The sequence below is a fragment of the Erpetoichthys calabaricus genome, chromosome 12 (assembly GCF_900747795.2).
Source record: "Erpetoichthys calabaricus chromosome 12, fErpCal1.3, whole genome shotgun sequence".
NCBI lineage: Eukaryota > Metazoa > Chordata > Cladistia > Polypteriformes > Polypteridae > Erpetoichthys > Erpetoichthys calabaricus.
This window is the reverse complement of record NC_041405.2, coordinates 149,595,088-149,601,087: the sequence shown is the minus strand read 5'-3', so window position 1 is coordinate 149,601,087 and position 6,000 is coordinate 149,595,088. Positions and strand designations below refer to the sequence as shown.

General features: G+C 40.6%; 1 protein-coding gene across 1 annotated transcript in view; it reads left to right on the top strand.

Moving 5' to 3' along the window:
- The first annotated feature begins 314 nt into the window (after positions 1-314).
- The window catches only part of slc1a6 (solute carrier family 1 member 6), a 69,775-nt gene continuing 64,089 nt past the window's right edge, over positions 315-6,000 (top strand). Inside the window, exon 1 of the mRNA XM_028816552.2 lies at positions 315-468. The gene's annotated coding sequence lies outside the window, so the exon portion shown is untranslated. The remainder of the gene's footprint in view (positions 469-6,000) is intronic.

The following is a 6,000-nucleotide window of genomic DNA, read 5'->3' as shown; positions in this document are numbered from 1 at the left end:
ATGCTTAATAAAATGAAAATTGGTTATGTGAACCATTTACCTTACATCGAAAGATGCGCGTTTCCTCCAGTTGTCACTGCCAGCTTGTGGTGTGGAGTGATAGGCCATGAACAGATATGAATATTTATTTATCTTAAAGCCTGGTTTTGCAACTCCTCCTACGACTTAAAAAGGCTGCAATAACACGCACAGCCAACGCCAGACAGCATCCAGTAAATACAGGAAGGAAAAGGAAGAAACAGTTGCGCGCTCCCGACCCCGCCCCTCCCGTGCCGCTCTGCGGCCCGCCCACACCACACGCTTCTGTCCACGCGCTCTTGCCGCTTCTTTGGCTCGTGCCGGGAGACGTCAGTTTAGGAGCTGAGTGCGCTCAGCGTCTTCTTGAAGAAAACCTGAGACTATTAAGGAAAAAGTTCGAAGCGAAGACCTATCGTTGAGACTGCTGCGTGGGGACTGCACGAGCGACAGGTACGTGAAAGACTGTTTAATAAAACTTGTTTGAAGCCCCGTCGTGTGTACCTTACTAATAACGCTTCGTGCGTTGCGTTATTATAATTGGTACGAGGGACTATTGTAGAAAATGAACTGGAATATTCATACTTTGTTAATGACTTGGAATGTAATTCTTATTACTTTAGATATACAGGTGTTATGTGTTTGTGTGTGTGTATATTGATACATATATATATATATATATATATATATGGTTATGGTACGTTCAAATCCTTGTTACACGCCTATAGACAGATCACTGGGTCAGCACATATTTCTAGTGCCCAACATAATGTCTGAGAGAAGGACATATTTTCTTGATTAAACACTCAGCTCTGCAGTTTAAAATCACAAAACAATTCAGATGTGATTAAAGTGAACCCTGTAGATTCTCACTTAGGGGTGTTTGCATACATTTCGGTCACACCATTTAGAAATGACAACGCTTTTTACTCATAGTCCCCCCATTTCAGGGCAATGGGTACATTTTGGAACACAGCAGTTATATTTAGTACTTTGTTTAGTATCCCTCACATGCAGTGACTGCTCAAAGTCTGCAAATTCAAAGACATCACCAGGTGCAGAGGCTCTTCTCTCTTCTAATGCTGCCATCTTCAGCTCCTGCTTGTTCCCTTAAGGTTTCTCTTGAGGATATGGATGACCTTCTCAGTTGGATTTAAATTGGGTGACTGGTTTGGCTATTCAAGAATGTTCCTAGCAGTATGTTTGGGGTCATAGTAGTGGTGTCCAGTGAGTTTAGAGGCATTTCCTGGAAATTGATCAGATAAGATAGGAGGACCATGTACTAGAAGTGTTACCGTTTCTACATTGTGTGACTAAAGTGTATGCAAATACTTTAAATTGAAGTCCGCAATGTGCAGTTTAATCATGTCTGAAATTGTTTGATTTGTAACTTTAAACTGTGGAGCGGAGGGATAAATCAAGGAAAAATGTGTCTTTGTCCCACAATGTTATGGAGGGCCCTGTGTATGAGGACACTTGTGTGGTGCTATGATTCTTCTCAACCGATCAGGTCTGCTGCTAATAATAATAATAATTATTAATTACATTTATATAGTGATTTTCTCGCCACTCAAAGTGCTACACAGAAAGGAACCACTTCAACCACCACCAATGTGTAGCACCCTCCTGGATGATGTGACAGCTCTCATTATTGAGCTAGTAATCTCACTCTACATTACCTACTAGGTGGTGAAAGGGTGAGAGAGACAAGACAGTTCGAGACTGGGGATGATTAGGGGTCCAGAATGAACGAGGCCATGATGGGCAATGTTCGAAGAATCACTTGGTTGGTGAATTTCTATCTAACTGATATTAACTGTTAGGTTTTAATAACCTAGTAATTGTGACTAGCTTGTATTTTGTAATGAGCTCTTACTTATAATGATCAATTTTCTACCCTTGTCCTGTAACAGTTGTTCCCAAGCAGTCCCACAAAATGATATTGATCTCTTTTATAAGTCACCTTGGATTAAAATGTCTTTAAAGGAAATAATTGTAAATATGTGTGTGTGTGTACATCTGTCTTTCTCTATCTCTCTCTTTATAATATTAGTGCTGAGAGGTGTACCAGTTCATACCAAAAAGTGTTTTTTATTTTTGTTATGATATGGATTTTTTTATACCGGAACACCGGTTTAAATAGCCTAAACAACGTTCGGAACGTGGCGCAGTGGGAAACTGTTTAAGGGAGGACCTTTTTCACTGCTGCACCGCTAAACAGGCATGCAACGGAGTACTTGCGTTAATGGAGGTATTGAGCGGTGAAAATGGACAGAGAACATTCCTAAACGGAAGCTGTAGCAGACGACTAAGATGAACACGATGACACAGAAGACCTTTTGATGAAAAAAGGTGCTGTGTCTGTTGTCTGAAGATACTTTGTTTTTAAAAGTTCGGATGTGAACCATTATGTTCAAATGTGTGAATACTATTTCTATGCTACTGGATAATACTGCAAGCCAAGTTGTACTTGTTTTATTTTTTTTTTCAATACTGTGTAATGTATCTGGTTACTGTGTAATAGTGTGACGATGCCGGCCCCTACAGACTACCTGGGAGTCTGTTGAACCAACACTGTCGATAGTTATGACCGAGATGAGCTGAGAAATCTCATTGAAGCCAGGGGATGGTGGAAAGTGCTCAAGTGCTTTTGTTAAAAACAGTCAAAAGTAAAAGCAAAAGTGTCCATTGTGTAATGTTCAGAAAAATACAGTACCCAAATAAATAGCAAATGCATACAACCAGTGTAACGTGGCAATAAAATCCATAATAAATAAATCCGTTAAAATAGAGGTTAAAGTGCAGTCTCTCTCCTCGCCTGATCGCAGCACACCACCTTCTGTCTCCACGGCTCACCCTTCACTGGCGTTGCTGGCGGAGCCTTTGCAGCACGAACTGCTTTCTGCCAACCCCTCTCTCTTGGTTGCCGCCACACTGTGCAGCCAGACCGTCTGAGGTTTGCACACCTCCCGTCTTCCTTCGCGCTCACTCAGTCGCTCCTCAGATCCATTGGGAGGTCTTACATTTCGCTCGTCCCACTCTACATGCTTAGTCAGTGGGGTGAACCAGCCCCTAGATCGCCTCAGCCTGCGGTCCCTCATGGAGCCCCAGCTCGTGCTGCCTTCACGTTCCTGGTGTCTGGATCGTCTCCCATGACTGATTTTTCCCTTCTTTAACCTCCTTGTGTTCTATCTTTTCTTTTTTCCTTCCCCCTATCTTGCCGGCCTATAAATGTACATGTCCGTGGGCGCAGTGCCTTATTCACACGCCACAGTAAGCCGATCTAGCAATTGAGAATGATCGGGTGCGACTCGCCCCAGTCACCTCATCAGCTCCCTGTGGTCGTGCAGTCGTGCCCACGGAGACTGACACAGTGAACTGACTTATAAACTGACCTTTTTTTTTTTTTTTTTTTTTTTTGAACCCGTGGACCCACTAACCACAAATAGTATTGTAAATGCAAGTGGCAGTTTTATTATTTATGTATATGGCTTAGTTTGAAGCAAGGTCCATATTAATGCAATTTGCCTTAATGACAGTTCAGTTGGTAAAGATGTCATAACCAAGTTGCACTTGTTTTATTTTATTTTATTTTGGTAAATACTGTGTAATGTACCTGGGCTTGAAGTTTTGAAGTAATGGTATTAGTACTGGAAGTTGCACTATTATTTATTTTATTGTTATTATTTATTAGTTTAAATATTATGCAGTTTAATGATGGTAAAGTTGTTTAAAAAGTCACGTTAACGTGTCAGTGGACAGAGATTGTTAACATTAACAGAAAGTCTAGTTGGTTTTCAAAAAATATTTACTATTTATTCCTTTTCTAAGACATGTTCAGTGCAATACAACTTTTGACAAGCACCTCTGGATATTTTACTAAGTCTAAACGCCTCTTTGGATGGTTGACAATTTGTTGTCAAAATTTTAGTTTAAGTTGTTTGCAAAATTTGTTCAATAAAAAGATTCTATATTTTGACAGCAACTGTCATGCAATGTGATTCCTTCTCTTCATTAGTGCCACCCCTCTGAAAACTATCAGTTTACGGGGCCATGCAAACCTGTATTAACACCTGTGTGCACATTAAAATTTTTTTTTATACAATGTACAAGTCTCATGACAGTGGAATAGGTTATTCTTAGTTATTACTTAGCAGTAATTGCAGTGGAAAATGTGGTTAACTCATGCATGGGAAAAAAATACCGTTGAATACCTTGAAACTGGTACAATTTTGGAAAATACCGTGATATAGAATTTTTGTCATACCGCCCAGCACTAATATATACTGTATATATACTGTATATATACTGTATATATAAAATTCAATGTCTGTCCGCTTTTCACGAGAGAACTATGGATTTAGATCGGGTTTTTTCTATAATTTGCTTGAACATTCCAATTGATTTTGCGACTTCTCTCATTGCACTAAGTATCATAGTTCACTTGTGGTACTGATTTTATTTGTGTGAATCCTAGAGACACAAAGCGGACTGAGGGGAGGGGGGCAGGGCTCTCCTCACTCATGCTCCAGCCTCGGCGTGTACCTTACCTCCACTTAGCTAACGAACAAAAGAACTACTTAATGGATTTAAATCGGGTTTTTTTCTATAATTTGCTTGCACATTCCGCTTGATTTTGTGACTTCTCTCATCATGCTAAGAATCATAGTTCGCTTGCATGAGCGATATATTCGTGTTAATCTGAGACAGAGGCTGTGGGCCAAGGGGAGGGGGAAGCGTGATGTCAGGAGTAGAGAGCTGGGCCGGGCCCTCCTCACTCACGCACCAGCCTTTGTTTGATTCCAGCTACCTCTGCGTTATGGAGTGTAACTTACCTCCACTTAGCTAGTGATACCTGTTTGTTTATTGATTTTTAAAGTTTGCCGTGTATCACTACTTCGCAGTGGAGCTGCGGGGTGGAGCTAGTGTGTAATATAGATAGATAGATTATATATATAGAGAGAGATAGATAGATAGACATGTAGATATACACAGAGAGAGAGAGAGAGAGATATATAAAATGCTCTGATTCGGCACAACAGTAAAACGAACTGCCTATTGTTATATACGTCCCCTCTGTGTCTCCAAAAAAGCTCTGGAACATTGAGGCATGGACGCCACAGACCTTTGAAGGTGTTCTGTGGTGTTTAGACCCAAGATGTTAGCTCCATATCCTTTAATTCCTGTAAGTGGCAAAGTAGGGCCTCCATGGATCAGACTTGCTCTTTCAGCATGTCCCAAAGATGCTCAATCAGATTGAGATCTGAGGAATTTGAAGGTCAAGTCAATACCTTGAACTCATTGCCATGTTCCTCAAATCATTCCAGAGCAATTTTTGCAGTGTAGTAAGGCTTATTATCATGTTGAAAGAGGCTGCTGCCATCAGAGAATATCATTGCTTTGAAGCGGTATATGTGGTATGAAGCAATGTTTAGGTAAGTGGTTTCAAAGTAACATCCACATGAATGCTAGGAACCAAGGGTTCCTAAACATAGCCCAGATCATCACACTACAATCGCTATTGCTCCATGGTGCAGTTCTGAGGCTCATGTGCCCATTGTAGGCATTTTTGATGGTGGATATTGATCAGCATGGGCACTCAGACTCCTCTGCGACTACGGAGCCCCTTATGCAACAATCTACGATGCACGGTGTGTTCTGCCACTTTTCTCAAGTAGATTACACTTACAGTGCATCCGGAAAGTATTCACAGCGCATCACTTTTTCCACATTTTGTTATGTTACAGCCTTATTCCAAAATGGATTAAATTCATTTTTTCCTCAGAATTCTACACACAACACCCCATAATGACAACGTGAAAAAAGTTTACTTGAGGTTTTAGCAAATTTATTAAAAATAAAAAAAACTGAGAAATCACATGTACATAAGTATTCACAGCCTTTGCTCAATACTTTGTCGATGCACCTTTGGCAGCAATTACAGCCTCAAGTCTTTTTGAATGTGATGCCACAAGCTTGGCACAC